This window comes from Antechinus flavipes, chromosome 1 (assembly GCF_016432865.1).
Source record: "Antechinus flavipes isolate AdamAnt ecotype Samford, QLD, Australia chromosome 1, AdamAnt_v2, whole genome shotgun sequence".
Lineage (NCBI taxonomy): Eukaryota > Metazoa > Chordata > Mammalia > Dasyuromorphia > Dasyuridae > Antechinus > Antechinus flavipes.
The window spans coordinates 110,437,131-110,462,913 of NC_067398.1; the positions used below are offsets into that span (position 1 = coordinate 110,437,131).

The window sequence follows — 25,783 nt, forward strand, 5'->3', positions numbered from 1 at the left end:
ACTTAATTGGCTTCCTTTGTAATCATATATACCACCAAATTGACTCATTCATGAAAACTTACTCTATTTTGGCAAGATTGTAGTTTTTTTTTCTGTAAATTACCTGATTTGGGAGAATTCTACTCACTCTTTCCATTCTAACTTGAAAAATACTTAATCTTTCCTCCAATAAGAAATCAGATTACTTATTCCTATGTCCTGTTTTGTATCCTATTTGTTTCCTTTTAATGTATAAAAAGCTATGCAGAATCACACAGAGATTCAAGGTTTTTCTGCCTGTTGAGGGGCTTTTGACTTGAAGCTTTGCTAATAAATCACATACCTTGGAATTAGCTGCCTCCATTATTATAAGTCCACTCATGAAGTTTTTTTGATGATCCATTCCTCTTTGAATTCCCTAGAGTATGATCTGGTCAATTTTTAATTGAGGAACTTCTTGGAAGAAGACTGCCCCAGAAGACCGACTCCCCTTTGATCTCAAATTCTTCCAAGTTAATCTCCCATACTATTGGGAAAGCTCCCTTAAAGCAATGATGGAATCTGATAGTAGCATATTGAAAACAATCCTCTAGAAATAGTTCTTATATCTTGGGATCAGGAGAAGCTCTTGATTCCAACAGAAATGACCCCCCCCCCAAAAAAAAAGCATACTGTTGAATTATGTGAAATTTAGTCTAAAACTGCAAAAGATTCAAATGGTAATTTGTTTTGGTGCCAATATGGCACTATGGAATATTGTAAACTAAAAAAAGTTAAGACTGGCTATTGAAAAAAATCTCAACCAAATCAGATGGATAATGTTTTTACTGGGCTACTTTAGCTGAAGGCTTGTACCTAATACTCTCAATAGACTTTCCTCTCTATATTCTGTCCTGCCCGTTCTTCTTCAATGTCTTAATACTAACTTCTCTACCACTTTGATTTCTCTTTTTCCTCTTCCATCTTACCCTACCTCCTATTACAGGAATTTGATCCTTTCACAATGTAGAGAAGAAATGCTCCTAAATTTGATGAGGATCTTGGAGCTATTATAATCCAATTTCAGACCATTTTTTAGAGGTTATAGCTCTACCTGGGCTCATGTAACTGATTTAATGGAGACTATCCTCTCTGGGAAAGGAACAGCCATTATTGAGGAATACTTGCTGGCTCTATGGCCTACTAGACCATAACAAGACTCTCATTGAAACGTAACATCCCAGTTGGTCACACCAGGCTATATCAAGCTAGGAAATTTTTGATCAGTAGCATAGAAGCATGATCAATCCATGCTGGAAATTAAAATAAATTGCAGGAAATGTCTAGAAAGAAAATTAAACTCCTAGCCATTTTATGGCAAGCTGTGTAAGAATGCTAAACAGTATACACAGAATTAGATCCATTCAACCTGAGATTTGAAAATTATTAATTCTTTCTTGTTAGGTAATCCATGCCAGAAATATGAAAATATTTTCATAAGATTTACCCTGAACAGCATGAAAAGGGTATTGGTGAGCTTAAAGGCATCATTCAATTTGTTTATGAAGGGAGGAATAAAGAGGAAAAACCTAAGTCCAAATCTCATACAGTCTTGGCCTAGTCTAAGCAGCTTCAGCTCCCTTCTAAGCTTGGGGCCCTATCCAAGCAGCTCTGGCTGCCGTTCAAGATGTATCAGGAAAGGGAGGAATAGGGACTGTACCAGTGCTTTTATTGTCACAAAAAAAGGTCATCTTGCTGGAGAATGTAGAAACTACAAGTGGGACTTAAGGAATAGGATGAGAGGGGACCCTAAAAGGAACCCAGAGAGGGTCTTTGGCATGAGGGTTAGGGGAGGGACTGGGACCATAGATTCTAATAAGGATTTTTTATTTTTCCCCTGATTCTGAAGTCCTTCCCTGAACCATCCCAGTCTCTACTTCTCCCCACTTTGAAAAATCCATGTCTCCCTTAAAACTGTTGGCATGATTTATAAATGCTTTTAAGATACTGGAGCTTCTAATTAAATTGTGATATGCAAACCAGATTTTCATCATTCTTCGGTTGGCTCTCTAAATATTTTCAGGATCTCAGAGAGGCCTCAAAGCATTTCCAAGTTGTGTCTCTGTATCATAATTCTTCACCCTCTCCTAGTAGATCACTTTCTTCCTGGGCCTAATTCTCCTGTCAACCTGTTTGGCCATGAGCTCCTTTTTAAAATTGGGACCACTATTTCCTGTTTTCCTGATGGTTCTCTAACTTTGCATCTTTCATGCTGTCCAAAAGGGTCCAGAGTTTAATCTAAGTTTTCCATCTGACAACCCTGACTCTCTATGGGCTACTCTTCTCTTCAACTTGTTTAAATTCACTATTCCTGTCACCATTAAAACTAAGGGAGGCTCCCCATCTTCCATTCCTCAATATCCTATGTCCAGGAGAGCTATCAAAGGTATCATAGCCATTTTGACTCTCTAAAGGATCAAAATACATGTTCCATGTAAATCCCCTTGTAATATTCCTATCCTTTTTATTAAGAAAGCCAAGCCAGATGCTGATAGTAAATCTGTTTATCACTTTGTACAAGATTTATGCACTATTTATGCCTATGTTATACCCAAACACCCAGTAGTTCCCAATCTTGTGACCTGTGACCATCATCTCTTCAATTTCCTATGAGACTATCTATTTTACTATGATAGAACTTGGTGCATCTTTTTTTTTTTGTTTTGTTTTGTTTTGTTTTCTCATTCACCTAGATCTCAATACCTGTTTGCCTTCACCTGGAAGTACACATAATGGATGTATATGTAGAAAGATCTCCTAAATTTTATATTAGGATTTAGCTTTTATCACTTTTATCACTTTTAAAGGCTCCTCTCTGATTCATTACATTGATGAACCCCTACTATAGGCATCCAGTGTTGAGACTTGCTAAGAAGACAGCCATCATCATCTCCAAAATGTTAGCTGAAGGGTGATAAGTTTCTAAACCAAAAGTACAATGATGTCTTCCCCAGGTAGAATACCTTGGTTTCATTTATCCACTGGCACTTACTCTGTTTCCCCAAAGTGTGTACAAAATCTTCAATAATTGTCAGTTTCCAAGATCAAAAGACAATTAATTACATGCTTTTTGGGGAGCAGTTGGACGTTGCTTTCAGTGGATTCTGTCCTTTGGTGACATCATGATTATTAAGCCTCTAGTTTCCTAACCAAAGATAGTGTTTTAAAACCTTTTTAGTTTCAACAAGAACATCTTACTGCCTTAAAGATTTGAGGGAAGCCCTGTTATTAGCTCCAGTGCTGAAACTTCTAGATTATAATAAGCCATTTTCTCTTTTGGTACCATCAACATAAACAGATGGTTTCAGGGGTCTTCACTCAATCCCCTGGATCCTTGCTTTGCCTTATAGCCTATTTTCCCTCTTAACTAAGTGGAGAGGCTGTGGGAGTTCTCCCCTGCTTTTGAATGGTTGTAAAAGCCACCGTTTTGGTTGAAAAGGCATATGATTTGATTTTAAAGACCTCACTTGTAAAGCAATACTCCCATGAGGTCAAAGCTCTCTTCTTGAAACATTAAACTTTCTCTGATTAGGGCCTTGCTAGATAGTAAGTGACTTTATTGGGCAAAAAAAAGACTCTACATAGAGCACCAGCCCTAAAGTCAGGAGGACCCGAGTTCAAATCAGACCCTTAACATGTTCTAGCTGTGTGACCCTGGGCAAGTCACTTAACCCCAATTGCTTCAGCAACAACAAAGGAAAGGGAAGGGAAGGAAAAGGGAAGGGAAAGGGAAGGAAAGACTCTACAGTCTTCTTCAGTTTTCAGCCCAGCCACATTACTTCCTGCTATACCTACCTCAAAGGATCCTCTCCATGACTTTTCCTCTGTTGTTGATATAGGCAAGAAACCCCAAATGACCTTACTGACATCTTCCTTCAGAAAGTTGTGCATATCCTAAATAATGATGTTTACTTTTTTGTGAGAGATGGCATCTGGTACACAATGGTCTTTCCCAAGAACTTGACACTGTTTGAGCAACCTGTCTGCCACCTAAACTCAAACTTCCTAATTGATTGCACCCACACAACTTTGCCATCTTGCTGACAAATTACAGCCATCTATTCTGATTGCCATTATGCCTTTTGAGTTTGTCATGCTGTCAGGATGCTATGATTGCAGACTTCTGGTAAGATCATTGCAAATCCATGGGTAAACTTCTCCCTGCCCTACAACTTCTTAGCACTAACTTGTCCATTGCTGCTCATACTTGATATTGACTCTGTTTGAAAAGGTAACAATTGTGTTGACACTGCTGCAATATCTGCTGTCCTTGAAGCTCCCTGACAATTATTTCATTTTTCTGCTTCTGATAATGCCGACCTTTCTCTATCTTACAATGACTTTGAAGTTGAAAAGTGGAAACAGCGTTTTCACATCAAGCAGGTATTTTGGGTCTAGGTGATTATGAGAGGCAACCATTCCTCCCTCTGAGTTTCTATCACTAAGTGTATCTGACCATAAAGAAGGGCCATTGGGCACACAAAGAATTGTTGATTCTATTAGAAGGGCGTGGATCATCCATACTATAACTTTTGTTGCTCTGTGTTTTTGTGCCTCATAGCCAACTTGTCAGGCATTTAATCAACATGCATTCTGTGCCATTTACTTTCCTAGCTGTTCCTTAGCTTACACTCTTTTTGAGCATTTATAGATTGACTTAATATGTATACCTGAGTCTGTCCATTATAAGATCTGCTTTGTTGTTGTTAATCAATTCACTTGGTCAAAGTGTTTCTCGCCTCCAAGTCCACAATGGTGTTCATTGATAAAATTATTCTAGCAGAGATCATGGCCTTCCTGCTCACCTCATTTCACCAACATATTTCTCTCCCAAATTTATTTCTGTCTTGGAATAATCTCTTATCACCCCCCAGAGTTCTGTCAAATTGAATATATAAATAAAAAACTTAAGATTATAGTTATCAAAATGCACTGAGATCTACTTTAAATGGTCTGAAGTGCTCCCCTATGCTTTATTTCCCTGCAAAGCAGGCTAAGGTGGAAATTAAATTTTCCTCCTTTGAAATTCTATTTGTTCATCATTCTATAAAGACAAAATCTCTGCCCCCAGCATATACATCATTACTGGGAAGAGATACCTTTGTTGCTTTTTATGTACAGGAACTACAAAATAGCTGAGGGAACTTCACAATGCAAGGGATTCAAGTGCAGACTAGGCCCTTGAACTTTTTACCATGTGATTTTCACCCTGGAGATAAAGTCTACATCAAGAATTTGTTGTAGAACTCAAATTGCCTGGGAAGACCCATTCCAAATTTTGCTACCCCCACTGCAATCAAGATCAGAGGAAAAGACTCTTGGATACACTATGCCCACATGAAACCTTCTCCTTACAGTTTCACCTAACAACAATGTATCTGAAAAACTTTTTTCTTTGCTTTATCTTAATATCATCACCTGATGTTTTTTCTTTCCCCATTAATGTAGGGAATGAAAAATTGTCAACTATGAGAAAATTGATTTTTTTTTTAACAATGCCTTTAGCTTTATATCTCACAATCATATTCATCATATGTTTTAAATCTTGCCTGTTTCCTTCTTATTGCTTAATTCTGATGTTATTACCAATTTGCTGTTTCCAAACTCTACTGCTCCTAGGAGGATTAGAAAAGATTTAATGCTATTAGTAAACTTCATAGTGTGTAGGACATGCTTTGAATCATCTTAGAGTAATTAGGCCCAATAAATGCTGGTTTTGTCATAGCCATTAAAGTGACCCTAATTAATGGGTACTCCCTATTACTGATAATGAAATTCTCCACAGTCATCAGATTACACTGACTCTGGGTATCCTAAAGCACCCCTTTGAAAGGGAGTCTTATAGCTTTTGTTTTAACCACTTGTAGTATTTATATTCCCTCCTCCCAGAAGCAAAATAGAAGTTAACTGTGATGACCGCGTATTTAAAATCAGCTGGAGTCAGGAATTTAGGTTAAGGGAAAAATCTTCAATCTTTATTGAAGTGAAGAGGTGAAGAAGAATTGTGATAGCAATATGGGCAGCTGCGACAGGAAGCCAGCTAGCAGAGGGGGATCGGAGATGAAGGATGGTAGGAATAGCTAAGGGCGGTAGGGATAGCAATGCAAGCAGCTGTGTCAAGACACCAGCCAGCAGTCTCTCCTTCCACTTCCCTTCCCACTCCCTTGCCTCCACCCACCAAAAACGTCATTTCCTATACAACACATCAGGACTTGCATAAAGAATGGGCGGGGGCCATTCTTTCTCCAAGCATATATATTAATAGAGTATGGTCCAATTACTATTTAGCCTCTCGTGCTTGGGACCTCAGTGCATCAACTCAAGCCTCAGCCCATTACAGTTAACAAGCATTTTACCAACATCACTGACCCAAGTTTATGTGATCATTGAAAAGTTTCAAGAGACATAGTTTCTGGGTAATTTGTAATTTTATTAAAAAGGTCAGCAGCAAAATATGCATTGCTCTAAACTTCCTCAATGAACAGGGAATTATCTACTGGGACTTAGAATTAAATAATGTCCTCTTAGATGCAGAAGGTCACATCAAATTAACAGATTATGGCATGTGCAAGAAAGGATTGGGCTCCAGTGATACAACAAGCACTTTCTGTGGGACACCAAATTATATTACCCCAGAAATCCTAATGGGAGAAGAACACAGGTTCAATGTGAAGTGGTGAGCTCTTCGTGTCCTGATTTGAAATGATGGCAGGAAGATCACCATTTGAAACAATCTGGAAATGCACACTGAAGATTACCTCTTCCAAGTTATCCTTGAGAAGCCTATCCAAATTCCCAGATTTCTCTGTTAAAGCGTCCCATGTCTTAGAAGGATTTTTAAATAAGGATCTCAAAGAGAGGCTTGGTTTCCAACCACAAATGAGATCTTCAGCTATCAAGTCTCACACATTCTTCCACAGCATAGACTGGGATCTGCTGGCAAAGAAGCAAGCCCTTCCTTCATTTCAGCCTCAGTTAACTGATGATGATTATGGTCTGGATAACTTCGATACACAATTCCCCAGTGAACCTGTGCAGCTAATCCCAGATGACAAAGGTGAAATAAAAAGAGTTTGAAGGATTTGAATGCATCAATATCTTGTTGCTTTCTACATAAGAGTCACTATGAAGAAATGGCATCTCCATTGTAGACAAACAATGTGAATGAACTTTTAAATTTCTCCCTAACTACAGGTTTTGGGTGGAAACCAATGATTTTTTTTTTAATTGCTGCTGAAAATCAAAGAAGAGAATAAATTTTGGTGGGTGTCTTCCTCTAAGTAATACTGGTTTTTAAGAGTTTGGGACACTGATGCAACTGGCTTCTTTTCTGAGGAAATGTATACATGTGCCTGCTTCATTGAAGAATTCATGTTCGCTACATCCTTCAGAAGGGAATGTTCAAATGATTTTGAAGATGCACATTTACTACAAAACAAAACTTCATGCAATGGCTAAGAAATTCAAGAAAATTAAAGAATAATATCCTAAAGAATAAAATGTTACCATGGTGTTGAAAAAAGGATAGCAGCATAGTCATTTGGTTCTCTTCCTTAAACTAAAGATAATCAATGAGCTCACAATTTATATACTCTTTTAGGAGTAGATGTTCAGTGAGGGGAAGTGACATGATGTCACCCTTATTCAGAGAAACTCTCTATTCTCAAACCATCCCCAGCTTTGGGCTATTTAGACAAAAGGATTTATCTTCACTCATGCTTGAGTAGAACACAATGGACTTCCCACCCTAAAACAAAATCTTTATAAGATTGGGAGCATGACCAAAATAGCGTTAATTCAGTCTCATCTATAATGTCCTCCTAGACAACATCAAAATCAGAACTTTGAAAAAAAGGGAGAGCTAAATCTTTTTTATTTTTGTTTATTAATAATATTCCCTCTCATTTATAACACAAATTATTTTAAATTTAATGGGACCTTTATGCCATCAAATTTAGAACTGTATTGCTTATAGTTGCCACTCCCTTTTTGAGCATTCATTTCTTTGTCATCAAGAAACAAGGTCCTAATAATATTGTAGATTTTGGAGATTGGAAGATGAATAGTTAACTTTAGCTTTTCCTGATATTTTCAAAGATACCCTTTTATTTGTGCTAAAACCTGCCTCTTTTATGAGATTAAAGACAAGAAACTTCAATGTATTTCTTTGTTAACCTTACTTATAATGACTCTAACTGGACCAAGTATGATGCAACCTTCAGAACAAATTTAAATAATAAGACTAATTGAAACTTTAGGGAAATTAATTATCCCCCTTAAGAAGTTCTTTGGGAATTAGTAACCCCAGAACAATTCTTTGTTTGTGGATATAAAATTTATTCCTCTCTTCCCTCAAATTGGTCTGGGATATGTATTTGATCCCATTGATATCAATCTTTAATCATATAAAAGCACATTATAATGGGAAAGAAAACTACCAGAAACTTGGGAGTATAATAGTTTAAACATCAAAAAAGAGAAGAGATCCTGCCTAGTGAAAATGTGAATATAATCCAAAAGCCTCTGAAAGAATCTGAGCTCTGTGTGAAGATTCTCTGGTCCCTATTTCCATTTTGAAGGCGTTCATAGCACTACAATAGGCTATTAGAAATCTTTTACTTGAAACTGAGAAACTCACACAGGCCACAAATGAACTGATCTCCTCCCTCCAAATTGAAGTATATTATTTAACATAATCAGTCTAACAAAAATCATATGAGCTTAAATTTTATTATGGCTTCATGAGGTGGGGCTTCTGCTATGATCAATAAATCTTTTTGTTCCTAGTTATTGACATTTCCTTCTTCAGCTCATTTTATAGATGAGACAACTGAGGCAAACAAGATTAAGTGACTTGTCCAGGATAACATAATATAACATTCAGCTGAGGCTGAATTTTGACTCAGGAAGATGAGTCCTCCCAACTCTAGGCCCAATGCTCTATCCACTGTGCTATCAGCATTCACAAAATGGTCAGAAAAAGCTATACAAGGATACTCTCAAGGTCTCTCTTAAGAACTTTAAAATTGTATGACATGGCAGATACTGGCACAGGATCAACCAGCATGGTGTGCCTTCATCAGAGAAAATGCTGTTGTCTATAAGCAAAGCAGAATTGAATTAGCCCAGAAGAAATGCAAGATGCTGAATTAGAGAATCCACCCAAATGTTCATATAGACTATTTGTGTCCAACCTGTGGACACAATGGGAGCATCCCAAGCTCCCATTGATCTAATCAGCCACCGTTCAACACACTGTAACTCTAACGTAGTAATGTCATTTTGATCCTCTTCAAGAATGAAGGACAATTGTGTGACCCTTAAGTCACTTAACCCCAATTGCCTCAGCAAAAAAAAAAAGGGACAACAACTAACCAATTAGGAGACGATGTGCCAGATCTTCATGAAATCCAACAGGTTATAGCAGAAATGCAGTTACCCCTAGTGGAATCCATCTTTCTGATTCACTTGGTGGCAAGAGAATGGCCTATTAGCCATCTTAGACAAATGGCCTATCTTTGCTTTATGTCTCATTATTTTTCGAAGACTCTGTATAAGCTGTTTTAACCTATTCAAATCTCCAGCAGTCTTTTCTTGGTGTATAATTTGTATTATGAACATATAAAAAACCTTATAATTTTATAATTTTAACTTATAGATATTGGAGGGAGGGGACAAGCTCTCCTCCAAGGATCAAAAGGGAATTAAGAGAACCAAACTGACTCCTTCAGTGAACACTGACTATTCTGTGAACAACTTCTATGTTGTTTTCCTGTAAGTCACCTGAATTCATGGAATTCCACTTGCTTCCCTTTCTCTTCTCAACTTGGAAAGTACCTAATCTTTCCACCAAGAAGAAATCAAGTTACCCAATCCTATGTCCTGTGTTGAATCCTGTTTATTGTTTTCTTTTAGTGTATAAAAATCTGTGTTTAAGGTCTTTGTGCCTATTGAGGGGCTTTTAAACCTTTTTAGCATGCATGATTTGCTAAGTTGCATAGCTCAAACTTTCTTTCCTTAGTTATTATATATCAACTTATGATAGTATTTAAAAATATTTATCTGAGACAAGCTTTATCAAACTGCCCAAGGGGTCCATGACACAAACCAGGTTAAGACCTCCTGTTCTGGAATGGCATGGCTACATTTTCTGGGTTTCATGGAAAGTCTCTCTAATGTAGAAGTATCCTGAATCCCAAGGTGCATCTCCTCATTAGTGAAGATCAACATCCCAAGTCTGCATGAGGAGCAGGCTGAAATTGTTGAGAGGTAAAGAAAAAAAAAATATTTCCACCCTCCTATACTAGAGAATTAGTGTTTCCTTTTGGATAAGATCTAGAACTTTCTCCTGTTCGAGCTGAGTTATCTAGCTCCTAACAGGAGAGCTCCTTCACTCTTATTGGCTCATATTTATTCTCCCATGTATTTCTCTGATATTTGTTTTACTATGATTTAAAGAAAGGAGATTCTTTGGCTACCTGCTAGGTATATATGTTCATTATGAAACTAATATATGGTGGGAAGGAAATCAAGCCTTATATATAAAGCTATAGAATGTCTTCCTTTCTCCATTAATGAATAGTGATCACTATAGTGATTTAGCTTGAACCTGAAAACTTCATTTTCTAAAAGATCAAAAAAATGTAATTCTAGCCTCTCTGGGGAGAGCAGAATGGTCAGCCTCTGTCTTCTACCTCTTGCTTGCCTCTCCTGACAGGAATTAAAGTCTATGTTGAGGAAGGAAGTAGCTGAGGAAGAGGGAAGAAGACTCTAAAGATGTTAACTCTTTCTTCCTTTCAACTCACACAGCACATAACATGTGTACCTTCACTACATAGACATATGTATATGTCTTCCCCTTTGGGCTGACTAGTACTAAAGCAGTTCAATGATAGGAGAAATTCAGTGTATGGTAGCCATATTTCCCTTCTGATATTTTATGGCCATTTCTGGGACCTACTGGTCCTGATATTTCTCAGTGCTGTGTCTTGGTTTCCATTTGCTAATACTAGAAAAGTTGTTCCTTTGAAATACAAGGCATAGTGGAGAGAGTACTGAATTTAGTGTTAGGAAGACAAGGGTTTAAAATCCTTTTTTTAAAATACATTTACTTGGGTAACCCTGGTCCCTAGAAAAAAACCCTCTCTTCCTCATTTTCCTCACCTGTATAAAAAGGGGATAATAACAATATCTAACTCCTAAGTGGCCATGTTGAGATTTGAACCCAGATCTTTTTACTCCAAGACCTGTGTGTGTGTTTCTTTTTCCCATCTCACTACAATAAGCATTCACAAAATTGTTACTTAAGTGTAAGGTACTATACTGTCATTGACTCTGTCTATACTATTCCATATCTCTCAGTTTCTTTCCCTGTAATATGAGGGGGTCAGATTAGATGCTCTTCAAAGTCCCTTCCCGATATGGATCTGAGATTCAGTAATAACAAGAAAAAAAAAAAAAAACAGAAATCCCTGAAACTTCTGTAATCAATATCGGTGTTCAGTCAAATTAAGGGATTTAGTTAATTCTAGAGCTCTGAGAGCTCAGGATTGCTGGACAGAGTGTGAACTGGGCAGCAGTAAAAAGATGTCTTTGTTGAGATGGTCTTCTGAGCCATAAAAACTCCTCACAAACAGTGATCAATAGGTAAAGCCAAGAACGCAGAAACCACCATAAAAAAAAAAAAAGAGCAATCCCATAGTGTTGCCTTGAGGAAGAAATGTTGTGACAATAAATGTATTGTATCATTTTTCCCTGCATGACATTTTGGTTTATGGTCAGAAATAGGAGAAGGGGAGTCCATTGCATGAAAATTCCAAGAAACATCCACATGGATGTACTTCTGAGAGGGGAATTTCCAATGGTTTCTTGGAACTTTGAGCAATGCCTGAGCTAACATTTTAACATTTCTCTGGTGTGGACAGCACCAGCACTTGTCCCAGGATATTCATCAGGAATTGTGGGGCCAAGTCTAATTTCTAAAAACAAAACAAAATCCCCTAATATATACACACAATTTCATTTTCCATTAGTTCCACTTAGCTCTATCTAGTTCCAGGAAATCCTGAAAATGACAATAAAGAAGAGAAGACTAATTGATTTATTAAATAAGTAGTCATTTAGCTCCTATTATGTGAAAAGCAAGCCATTTCCTTAGTGAATAGAATGGTTAGACTTGGAGTGAAGACCAGGATTCAAATTTCATTTCTGAAGCTTGCTAGCTGTATGTTATTTAAAAGTCATTTAACCTCCTTGACCTGCAGGTCAGATTTAATTACTAGTCTAGATTAGTAGAGGAAGTTAAAATAATAAAAAAAATGTAAGAATAATTAGCTCTTCTTACCAAACAATGATCCAAAGGACTAATGATGAAAAATTCTGTTCATCTCCAGAGAAAGAAGTCTGAATACAGATTGAAGAATACTTTTTTAAAAACTTTTTGTAATTTTTCCTCTTAAGACCAGTGTTCTGTCACAATATGACTAATATGGCAACATATTTTGCATGATAAAATATGTATAACCCATATCAAATTGCTTCTGCCTCAGGGAGGGGGGAGGTTAGAGTGAAAGGAAAAAATTTTGATTTCAAAAACATTTTTTAATGAATGCTAAAAGTTGTCTTTACATGTAAAAGGCAGAAGTAAAATATTATTTAAATAAATTTTAAAAAGGTACTAGAAGCAAAAAAATAAAATAAAAAATAAAAAGCATGTGCTGAGCACTCTGCCATACCCTAGGGAAGATTCAAAGTTTAAGTAAGACATCATCTCTGTCTTTATGCAGTTTACAGTTTAATGAAAGTATATTTAGTGGAAGCATGTACAGTTTAATGGAAGTGATTATAGTTTATAAAAAGATCTTCATTCATTCCTTTGAATGGCCCTTTGGAACATTCTTTCAAACACTCTGTCAAATAAGCAGAGCCAAGTTAGAAAGAATTTGCAAAAGTGGACTTTTAAGTCATTGTAGTTTCCAAAATAAACATGATCAAGGGTAATTAGCTTCCTCAACCAACCCCAAAAGTATACTTCAAGTCACAAAATACTTAGAGTATAGCACTATTTTTATAATATCATATTGATGGGAGTGAGCCCTGAAATTGTGTCCCCTTTAATCTGTAAAAGAAGGATGATTGGGGTCTCAAGCTCTCCCTTGGGAAAAGCATATCTTCCCAGACAAGCCCTTCCCAAGTTAACTTGGCTTCATTCAATTGGAGATCTTGGTCAAGTCACTCCCACCTTGAAACTGAGATCTTTTGGATATGGGATGGATCCCCTTCAGGGGATTCTCAGACTCTGGGAAAAGCCTTTGATTCAATTGGAGATCTCTGTCGGATGGTGCTTTATTGATTAGCCTTGACAGCTCTCAACCTCAGACTAACATTTTGCCCATATAACCAGAGGTCGGTTAAACATATTTTTGCCAAATTCCTCATTAGGAATTTGCCCACTAAGAGAGCTTCTTCTTAGTGAACAATAAACTTTCCTTTTCTGCCATTCAGACTTTTCAGGTTTGTGAATTCTTTTGCATTGGACCTGCTTGGACCAGAGGTGATTCCCCACCTTAATTCTCATACCTCTCCATTACCACTAACACCTCATCAATATTATATAAACTCTATTTTTATGGAAAAACCTATTCAAGCTCCACTTGAGAAACAAGACAAAAGCTACAGGTTCATATAATATCGGACTAGGAAGCAGGACTATATGCTAGAGTCAATTGAACCAGCAAGAGTAGCTAGAGACCAACTGAAGAGCTGGTCACTCAATTTTTAGTATAAGCTTTTTATCAAAAATCAACAAACACAAATCAGGGATTAATTTACTGTTTTGTTCATTGTATAAACTTTAGAAAATGAGGGAGAAAGTATCAATATGCAGATTAAATTTAAAACTGTGTCTTGCTCTACTTTCAGAGAGCCGTCCTCTGATCTGTTGATTTGTTTTTTAAATTGTATTTATTTTATTTTTATTTATGAAATAAAATAAATTTCCATAACATAGTATAATTTTAAAAAAATGATTGTACATGAAATTACAAATCTATTATAGACAACTTGCTATTCCCTCTAAATACATAATAAAGTTAGCATGTACATTTCTTTTTTTTTTCTTCTCTTCCCCCACCCTGTTCTAAAGATGTCTACCATTAGACAAAAATATTTGTTTATGTCAAATAATTCTATACAAATTTCTATTTATGAGTTCTTTCTCCAGATGCAGACAATTTCTTCTTTTATATGTCCTTTGTAGTTAATTTGAATAGTTATAATACTCAAGATGACTTATTCAATGTTGTTCTTAAGACAATATTGCTGTTATCGTATAAAATATTCTCTTCTGCTCATTTTGTTCTTCATTATTTTGTGCACATTTATCCATGTTTTTCTAAAATCAACAGCTCATAAAATCTAAATTATTAAATTAAAGCCAAAGTGCTCCCCCTTAAGTAGTTTAATAAATTTCCTCTGCATCTGTTTTCCTAAAATTATTAGTATTTCAAGTTTGTTAAACGAGTAAAATTTGTTAAACATTCACCAGTCCACCAAAGATTGGAAGGGTCCTCAGAGGGCCGCTAGGTCAGTCTGAAAGTGATCTTGAATCCTCTGGTCATGCAATTTGTATACCTTCAATGACGAAGGTCTATTCTTTCTTGAGATAGCACATTAAAATCAAGATTTTAAAATAGTTTTTGGATAACTCTAATTGTTTATCCTTGCATCATTTGTCCCCATTGCAGCTTACAATTAGCTCTGCTTTCTGGGTCCAAGACAGAACCGACCTAATCACAAGACTATCTTTCAAATACTTGAAGACAGTTTTTCATGTCCCTCCTAAGACATCTCTTTTCCAGGCCAACCATTCTCAATTCCTTTGAGTGATCCTCATATGACATGATGTAGAGGCCCTTCTCCATCCTGGCTTTCCTCCTTTGGAAATTCTTCAATTTATCAATATCCTCCCTAAGTTGACATCCAAAGCTAAATCCCAGAATTAAATGTGATCTGACCAGGGCAGAAAACAGCAGGATTATCCCCTCCTCACTCCACCAATGTCTCTTTTAATGCAGCTAAGATCACAATAACTTTTTTGGATACTGTAGCACATTACTGTTTTCTATCTTTTCCCAGACATACTGATATCCATATTGCCCTAATCTTATGCTCCTGGAATTTACTTTTTTTTTTTTTCTGTGTAGCATCCTGACTGGAATACTGATTTTTTTTATTATAGCTTTTTATTTACAAGTTATATGCATGGATAATTTTACAGCATTGACAATTGCCAAATCTTTTGTTCCCAATTTTCCCCTCCTTCTCCCCATCCCCTCCCCCAGATGGCAGGTTGACCAATACATGTTAAATATGTTAAAGTATAAATTAAATACAATATATGGATACATGTCCAAACAGTTATTTTGCTGTACAAAAAGAATTGGACTTTGAAATAGTATACAATTAGCTTGTGAAGGAAATCAAAAATGCAGGCGGACAAAAATAGAGGGATTAGGAATTCTATGTAGTGATTCATAATCATCTCCCAGAGTTCTTTCGCTGGGTGTAGCTGTTTCAATTCATTACTGCTCTATTGGAACTGATTTGGTTCATCTCATTGTTGAAGATGGCTACATCCATCAGAATTGATCATCATATAGTATTGTTGTTGAAGTATATAATGATCTCCTGATCCTGATCATTTCATCCAGCATCAGTTCATGTAAGTCTCTCCAGGCCTTTCTGAAATCATCCTGTTGGTCATTTCTTACAGAACAATAATATGAAATTTACTTTTTGATCTCATATATAAAGACTTTACACATTTCTTTATTCCTATTAAATTTCATCTTATGAGATTTGATCCAATATTCTAGCTTTCATAACTTTTTTGACTCTCTCTGTTATCTAGGTATGTTAACTATCTCTCCTTGGACTAAGCCATCTACCATATTTTACTACATATTGTTTCTAATTAGTATTTTTCTCAGATAGGCCCACTATGGAGCAGGATGGAATCTCAGAGCTTTCTCCCTATTTTCTTGTCCTTAATGTGATATGCTTTTCCCTTCTTTTTTCCTCCTTTTATTTTTTAAATTCAGTTTTATTTTTAGTGCTAAAATTCTCTTCTTTCCCCCTTTCTCTCTCAATGAGAATGCAAGAAAAACAAAATGCATTACAAATATGTATTATCAAAGCATGAATATTTTTAAAGTTTTTAAAATACTAGTAGTTGTAAGGAATCAGATACAGAAGAAACTTTTCCTTCTTTGCTTCTTTTTATTTTTAATTTAATGCTTATGGGGAAAAACAAAGGTACATATTGATTGTTAGGATGTAGACATGGAAAGATTTTGAAAATCATTTAATCTAACCCTTGATTTTTACAGATGAGTAAACTAAGGAAATGAAGACATTTGCCCAAGTTCACATATTTTGTAAGTGGCAAAACCTGGAGTAAGATCTTCTAATCATAAATGAAGTGATTTTTATTCCTAAGGTATGGTGGATCTCTTATTGAATTAACTTATTCTAAATATTTAAAACACTCCACTTAGTTTCAAAATAGTACTGTATTAAATCATTGTTTTATACCTCACATATTTGAATTCTTGATTGGCTTCCAGCTCATGCTCAAGTTAAACAATATGAAAGAATTGTAATCTAGGTATTAAATAAATAAATCTATCATTTATTTTCAGTCTCTCCCTGTCTAATGGCCTCTTTCCCACTGGCTATCAACATGCCCGTATCTCCCCCATCCTCAAAAAATCCCTCATTTGATATTATCATCTCATCTGTGGTTAAACACCTTGAAAAGACCATCTATAACAGGTACCTCCACTTTCCTTTCATTCTCTTTTTAATCTCTTACAACCTTGCTTCTAATTTCATTCCACTGACACCACTCTTCTCCAAAATCACCAATGACCTCTTCCTTGCCAAATACTTCCCAATTCTCATTCTCCTTGATATTTCTTCAACTTTTGACACTGTTGATCACTCTCTTCTCCTTAATATTCTCTTCTCTTTTGGTTTTGAGGGCACCACCTATCCTGTTTCTTCTGCTACCAATTTGACTATTCCTCAGTCTCCCTTGCTGGATCTTCATCCAGTGAAGCAATTGGAGGTTAAGTGACTTGCCTAAAGTCACACAACTAGGAGTCGTTGAGTGTCTGAAGTCAGCGATGGACTCAGGTCCTCCTGACTCCAGGCCCAGTGCTCAATCCACTGTGCTATCTAGCTGTTCTCAGAAAATTCCTGGAATGCACTCCTTGCCCATCTCCCCACTACAGTCTCTCCTGGATTTCTTTGTTTAAGTCCCAACTAAAATCCTATCTTTTATAGACTATTGTAAAAAAAAAAAAATTGAATGCTTTCCTTCTCTTACTTATTTTCTATTTATCCAATATGTAGCTTTTATGTACAGCTTTTTGTTTGTTTACTTGTTGTCTCCCTGTGGATTGTGAGCCTTGAGAGAAGGGAATGTTTCTTGCCTTTTTTTGTAAAGCCAGCTTTGGATTAGAACCGGATGTAGCATTGTACCTGGTGCGTGGTAGGCATTTAATAAGTACATAGTAGGTACTTAATAGGTACATAGCAGGTACTTAATAAATATTTATTGAATACATGAGTAAAATTGAGCCAGCAATCAGTTAGTAATAAGCATTTCAATAAAATTGAATTGAAGATAGCTATAGTGGATAGATTTAGAACGAACTGAGTTTGAATCCTGCCTTGGACAGTACCTATCACTGTGACCTGGGATAAATTATTTAATCTTTCTGTGCCCAAATTTCTTCTTTTGTAAAATGGGGATAATAATAATAACACCTACTTCATAGGATATATTATGAGGATCAAATGAGTAAACAAGTAAAGCACTTGGCAAATGTTAAAGCACTATTGATAATGCTCCACTAAAGATATTGGAGTGGTTTGACATTTTCTTCTCCAGCTCATTTTACAGATAAGGAAAGTGAGGCAAACAGGGTTCAGTGACTCACCGAGGGTCACAAAGTTAGTAAATGTCTGAAACCACAACTGAATTCAGGAAGGTGAATTTTTCTGATTCCAGATCCAGATCTCTTTCTACTGTGTTACCTAGCTGCCTAAAACATGATATAAATGCTAGCTATTGTTATAGCTCTATCTATGTCATAGCAAAGATGTAAATCAAACTAGCTACATCACTTTTTTGATGGGAGAGTTTGCTAGAATGGGTAAACAAGCTCTCTATTGTGGAAATTCTGGTCAACAATTTGCCTGGTTGCCTGAAGCCCTGAGAGAGCAATATGTGAGACAGTATATAATAAAGTCAGGACCTGAAGACAGGTCTTCCTTGCTCTCATAGTAGCCCTTCAAATCAAGAAAAAGAAAATAATAATAATATAATAAAGATTACCAAGATAATTATGATCTGTTTATTAATAATAATACCTTGTAAAATATCATAGAATTTAGAATATGAAAACACTTTAAAGCTCAGCTAGTGTAGTCTCATTCTACTTTGCATCTGCTGTTCTGCTTGGTTTCAATGCCATGGGACAAGATGCCCATCCCCATCCCCACCCCGATTCCAGAATAAGCTGGGTCATTTCTAACCTCAATATCATGATGTTCAGTTCTTGAATGTTTAGGACCTTCCCACTCCCTTCAGCCTCCTCTGGACTCTGGTTAGAAGGCTGGAACATGGAGAGCTAACTTCCTCCCAAAGTCTTCCTTTACAGAGGACAGAAAATGGACTCAGCTCACTTCACTGGTATTCCCATCCCCTATTTTCCAGCTCCTTTTGTTGTCTTCCTGCTCCTTGAGGACAGGGACTGTTTTTCATTTTCTTTTTAGAACAATATCTGGCACATACTAAGCACATAATGAATATTTTTTATTTGAATTTAACTGAACTTCCCAATTTTATAAGTGAGGGAACTGAGGCTGAGACGGAGGGGGAGTGAGGGGAGAAAGCTACTCTTCCATATCACAAAGGTGCCTCACTTCAAGCCCAACTTTTCTGACTTCAAATCTAGTGTGTAATAATTTTATAGAGACAAGTAATTACTGAAATTTTATTATTGTGAAAGTTTAAAATTATTCTCATTCTAAGCCCTAGAATAGAACAAATCTTTTCTGTAGGATTTGAAAATCCTACTTAAAGGAAATCATCTTAGACATCCATAGAAGAAAAACAAAGTGGATGAAGAGACCATACTGTTCAGATCTAGTCATTGGCAAGCCATTGAGTTGGTTTATAACATATCAGTCTTGGAAAGGAATTGTAGAGGAACCATAATCTGGGCCTAGAACTGAATAATTAGGAACAGATGGCATTCTATCCCCAGTTGGACAATTGCACAGTTGCTTCCTGACAACAAAGTCTAAATTTTTATAAGAAATATTGTTATGTTGGTGCTATTTGGCTGTGTATTATGGAACATCATGATCTCAGAAAACTTAAAATTACAAGTTAACCAAGGGACACTGGAAGGATGTGTTGACTTGCTTTCATTGGGAACCATGGTTACCATTTGTTGATTCTACATAGAGCTGCCACCTGCTGCTTCTCTGCTAAATTGCCATTGCTATATGTGTGCACTACTCTTTTTGGAAATAGCCTATACCCCAAGGTAGTTTAAGTCTTTATTTTGAGTTAAGTCCATAGTAACACCAGACAGAACATAAAGTGTTACTCCAGTCAAATATCTCTTTGAAAATCAGCATTTGAATTGGGTAAGTAAAATCCTTTCCCCTTCCATCATGTCTCTAACAGTTAGTGCTAGGACCATGCAAATTGCCCTAAAGTTCCACCTCACAATACTGGAGATTGAAAGACTTCAAGCATGATGACAGCAAAGTGGCTCTGTAGATAGAGAGCCAGTCCTGGACTCAGGAAAACTGAGTCCAAAACTAGCTTTCAGACATTTGCTAGTCACTTAACTCTGTTTGCCCTAGTTTTCTCATCTGTAAAAGGAACTAGAGGAGGAAATAGCAAACCACTCCAATATCTTGGACAAGAAAACCTCAAATAAAAGAAAATTTTGAAGCAAGAAGAACAATTTCAATAGTCCTCTAGATACTTCTACAGATATGCTCCATTGGTAACCATTTTATACATCCATAATGGAACCCATTATTTTACTCTCCAATTCTCCTCATCCCAAGTTATTTTGGTTTTTTTTCATTCATTAATTTATTTGTTTAAATTCAATATTTATTCTATATAGACTCATAGAAGTTATTTTCCCCCCAGTAGAACATAAACTTCTCAATTTTTGGAAAAACAACCTCCCATTTCCCCTTCCTCTTCTCTCCCTGAAGAGGGGATCTTTTTCTTTAAGAAAAGATCATAGTACTTATCTACCATAAGCATCCTCAAAGAGATGGTTTTTTATCTTTGTTTATATATCTCTGATACCTTCTCCCAGTATTGTTTGCACATAATAGGTAATTAATCAATATTTGTGATTAAATTGAATTAAGGAGTGACCTACTAAAATTTATTAGTAAGGAAGATGGATGAATTGGACTATGAAGAATGAATTGGAGAGGGAAGAGATTAGAGCTGGAGCTGGGGAGCTCTGTGAAGAAGCTTTTACAAAAGGAGTAGGGGAAGGTATGGGAGAGAATTTGGGGCTTGTCATTCAATCATCTGAACAATCAATTAATCAGACAACATGCTGTTATCCAAGACTTCTGTCTAAGGGTGGAATCAATGGGAGGAGAGAAGGGGGTAATAAAAAAGAAATATTGCAGAGGTAGAATTGATAGGTTGTAGTGACTAATTAGAGAAGATATGAAGAAAAAAGAAAAAAAGAACTCCCAAGATTATGAAAAATTTTTAGAAGGTTAGTTACAAAGTCATCTAACTTTCCACAAAGAGAGCCTCGGGATGACTAACAGAATTTATGAGACCACTCCACCCATACACACTTGCTGAATTGGCATATTCTTGGCTGATTTTGTCAACAAATTTTACATTTATTGCATCCAGAACCCAGCTTTCCACAATTAAAGCCCTTTAGGTACAATTAAGAAAATGTTCCAGGATTTTTCTCTATCTCCCAGACAATCTGCCCCAAAATCTTCTTTCTGAAAGCAGTTTTTCTGCTTTTTCTCCATTAGAGACAAAAACTTCCTTAAATTAAGTAAATAATTAAAAGTAAGATAATTCAGGCATCTCCAATGGAAAAACCTTTCTATAATGTTGGGATTAGATTTTTGGAAAAACAACCTCCCTTTTTTTCCCCCTCCTTCTTCTCTTCCTGTGGTAAAGAAAAGAACATAGCACCATCTACTGTTTTTCTGAAATTAGGGCACCTAGATGTTTAGACCAGCTAGAAGTCTTTCATGTTGAAAGAAAAAAAAATTACCATTCTAGGTGAACAACTAGGGATATGTAGCCTGAACAAGGGGCAGCTAGGTGACACAGTGGATACAGGGCAGAAAATGAAGTCAAGAAGACTCATCTTCCTGAGTTCAAATTTGACTTCAGACACTTCCTATCAGGGAGACTCTGGACAAGTCACTTAATCTTGTTTGTCTCAGTTTCCTCATCTATAAAATGAACTAGAGAAGGAAAAGGCAAATCACTTTAGTATTTTTGCCAAAGAAACCCCAAATGGGGTTATGAAGAGTCAGAAATGACTTAACATCAACAAAAAACCTGGAGAAGAGAAGAATCTTTGTGATCCTGACATCTGTCTATGTGTTTGAAGAGCATAAAGAGATTAAACCTCTTTGTGCCTCGCCCCAAAGAGGATGCTACTTAGTTGACACGGTAGATAGAGTGCTGGAACATCTGAGTTCAAATTTAGCCTCAGATACTTCCTAGCTGTGTCACTTACCCTTTGCTTCAGTTTCCTCATCTCTAATCACATTGCTTAGAATTGTTGTAAGAATTAAATGAGATATTTGCAAAATGCTTTGTAAACCTTAAAGTGCTATATAAATGCTAATTTAAAGAACAACAACCATCCAGACTAAGAATAATAGGTAGAAGTTGTAAAAAGATAGTATCTTTAATTTTTAATGTCTTGAAAACCTTGACATTTGGAGCTATTCAAATATAGAATGGGGTGGAGTCCCCCTCATTTTAAGCACGGTTTATATGATTTTTTTGTGGGTTTTTTTTTCCCCTTTGGATTAAATGATCTACCTACCATGGAAAACATGGCCAAATCTATGTAAAACATATAACTATGCCTAGAGAGAAATCTCTTAATAAGGATTCTTATGGGATAGACAATATGGGCTGAAATGGAGTTTTGTCCAAATTAAATAATTCAGTGGATCATTGATCTATAAGAGACTTCAGAGGCCATCAAATTTGATCCACTCATTTTACAAATGATGAAACTGAAACCTAATAAGGTTAAGTGAGTTACTGGACATTATGGAGGTCATATAAGAGGAAGAATTTAAGTTCTTTTCCTCTGATTCTAGAATTTGTGTTCTTTCCATTACAGCTCAATCATATATGTTAGCTCCTTGATTTCTACTGTTGGAATAGTTCAGCTCCATTCAATGTTTTGACCAGTGAGCTTAGTACTTTTCTGGAGGATCTTGAAGTGGAGATTGGTTCTATCCCAGAAATGAGAAAGAAGTGGGGAGGAAGTACTGAACAAAAGGAAAGAAGTACAAAGGTATTCCCAAGGATTGTCTTAGTTGGAAGGGATTTTAGAGGTCATCTTGATGAAGTGCAAATAATGAGGCTAGTGGTCAAGAATTGGGATGGGGAATCTCCTCTGGTCAGCGCAGGTCCAATGGGAAAGAATTTGCAAACTTGAAAAGTCTGTATGGCAAAAGGGATTTATTGCTGGCACTGAAAAGCCAGCTTTGCTAGGAAGACAAAACTTAGTGGCAAGATCCTCTTAGGGAGATAGTAAAGGTTTAACACTGAGAAGAGAATATTTTCATGTGGGAAAGCGTCCTGGCAGGCAGTTTTGCCAAGAAGAGAGCTTCCTTGGCAAAGCATAATCCTGTTTTGGACTTCTACAAAGATTTGGGGTTCAGAATTGTTTTTTATTAGCTGTCTGAGGCTTGGAGCTGGGATCTGTCTGGGTTAATCAACATTGGACCATCATTCAGAGCTCTCCAATTGAATAAAATCGCTTAACTGGGAGTTTGAAGCCTTTTTCTCAGAGTCTAGGAATTGCCTGAAGGGAATCCAGGCCATCCCCAAAAGATCTCAGTTTCAATGGAGGGTGATTTGACCAAGATCTCCAATTGAATGAAGCCACTTAACTTGGGAAGGGTTTATCTGGGAAAGTATGCTTTTCCCAGGGGAGAGCCTGAGACTCTGAATTTCCCTTCTTTTACAGATTAAAGGGGACACCGTTTCAGAGTTTACCCCCATCAATCTCATCCAGCTCCCTTATTTTATAGAAAAAGTAATTAAGACCTATGGAAACCAGGACTTGAGTCTGCAACCTATAAGTCCAAATGTAATTTTCTTTTCACCGAATCACAAATCTTTGGCCACTTCATAATTTTATCAAGGTCTGAAAGGGGATCAACCACCCTTCACTAAAGAAAAGGCAACTATAGATGGTACAGTTGGATAAATACATATTTGAACTTGGAATCAGGAAGATCCAAGTTTAAATATTATATCAGACATTTATTAATGTTGAGCTTCAAAAGATACCCCAAAAGGTTGGGGTTGTAGACCAGTGTCGGGAGGTGTCTCAAAAGAATTTGCATGCTTGAACCCATGTCCAAGTCAAGGGGCAAAATTTATTATAATTGTCACGCCAATTGAAGTGGGTTAAGGTCCAAAAGAATTTAGCAAAGAACCAAGAGCATAAAGATAAATTTATAAGACAAAGTTATAGAGACCAGACCTTCATGTTACTTATTTGCTAATTTTATGGCTTACAGGTAGATCTAAGGGATGGTCTATTCACAGTTGAGTCAGGAACTTAACTGTAAGTTATCATTTATAGTCAGCAATGTTTATAGGACTATACTATAGTATTCCTAAGGCCAAGAGAATTTACAGTCATTGACAGACAGATTGTTAGAACAATAGCACTTCTAAAATCAGGGGGCCTCAGGATTACTGCTGTATCTTCCCTAAAACCTAGGGAAATAAATATATAACTATATAATTATATTCCTAAAGCTAGGAGATTTCGGGATTCCTGCTATATTGTCTTTAGAAATTGTACTCCATGCATGCCATCACTAAAAGGGACATCATCAGCAAGCTACTTACCTTTCTCTGCCTCAGTTTCTTCATCTGTAAGACTGGGATAATAATAGCACCTACTTCAGAGGATTGTTGTGAAGAACAAATCAGATAACATATGTAAAGCACTTTATAAACCTCTCACAGAGCCTTGAACCAGATTAAAATATAATTGGGAAAAATGTTTAACAAAATAAATGAAAATACAATACAATACAAACAATGTTACTATATGATCTTTTAAAACCAATATGGAGCCTTTAAGTATGTGTCTATTTGAGTTTGATACCACTGCCTTAAAACACTATATAAATGTTAATTATTACTATTATTATTAATATATTATCTTTCTAAAGGACCATTTCATACTCTCTCCCCGACAAAATAAATGTCAGTGATTCCCTATTATCACCAGGACCAAACATAAAATTCTTCATTTGGCTTTAAAGCCAAATAATGCCCTCTTTTCCTACTTTTTTCAGTTAGCTCATACTTTACTACTCTCTAAGGATTCTATGATATACTGACACTAGCCTCCTTGCTTTTCTTCACACATGAAATTCCACCTTCCAATTCTGCATTTTCTTTTTTTCCTTTTTAATTATTATAGCTTTTTATTTACAAGATATATATATATGCATGAGTAATTTTTCAGCACTGACCTTTGCAAAACCTTCTGTTCCAACTTTTCTCCTCCTTCCCCCTACCCCTTCCCCTAGATGGCAGGTAGACCAATACATGTTAAATATCTTAAAGTATATCTTAAATACAATTTATGTATACATGTCCATACAGTTATTTTGCTGCAAAAGAAAAATTGGACTTAGAAATAAGGTAAAAAAATAACCTGAGAAGGAAAAAAAATGCAAGCAGACAAAAACAGAGGGAGTAGAAATTTCCCATAGTTCTTCTGCTGGGTATAGCTGGTTCTCTTCATTATTGAACAAATGGAACTAATTTGGGTCATCTCATTGTTGAAGAGGGCCCCATCCATCAGAATTGATCATCATATAGTATTGTTGTTGAAGTATATAATGATCCTCTGGTCTTGCTCATTTCACTCAGCATCAGTTCAGTTCATGTATGTCTCTCCAGGCTTTTCTGAAATCATCCTGTTGGTCATTTCTTATAGAACAATAATATTCCATAACATTCATATACCACAATTTACCCAGCCATTCTCCAATTGATGGGCATCCACTTAGTTTCCAGTTTCTAGCCACTGCAAAAAAGGTTGCCACAAACATTTTTGCATATACAGGTCCCTTTCCCTTCTTTAAGATCTCTTTGGGATGTAAGCACAGTAGTAACACTGCTGGATCAAAGGGTATGTATCCAACTCTGCATTTTCACTAACTGTCCTCATGGTTGGAATGCTTATTCCTTTCTCCTCTTCCTCCAGGCTTCCTTCACATGTCAGTTAAAATCCCCCTTCTTTGAATAGTCTTTCTTGGTTCTCCTTAATGTTAGTACCTTCCCTCTAAGATTACTTTTCAGTAATTTTCAGTAAATACATAGTTGTTTGAATATTTTCCTCTCCATTAGAATGATAGCTTCTTGGGAATGGGGACTGTTTTTTCC

General features: G+C 36.3%; 1 pseudogene; it reads left to right on the top strand.

Moving 5' to 3' along the window:
* The first annotated feature begins 4,330 nt into the window (after nt 1-4,330).
* On the top strand, nt 4,331-7,147 carry LOC127544320 (protein kinase C zeta type-like; annotated as a pseudogene).
* The last annotated feature ends 18,636 nt before the right edge of the window (nt 7,148-25,783 follow it).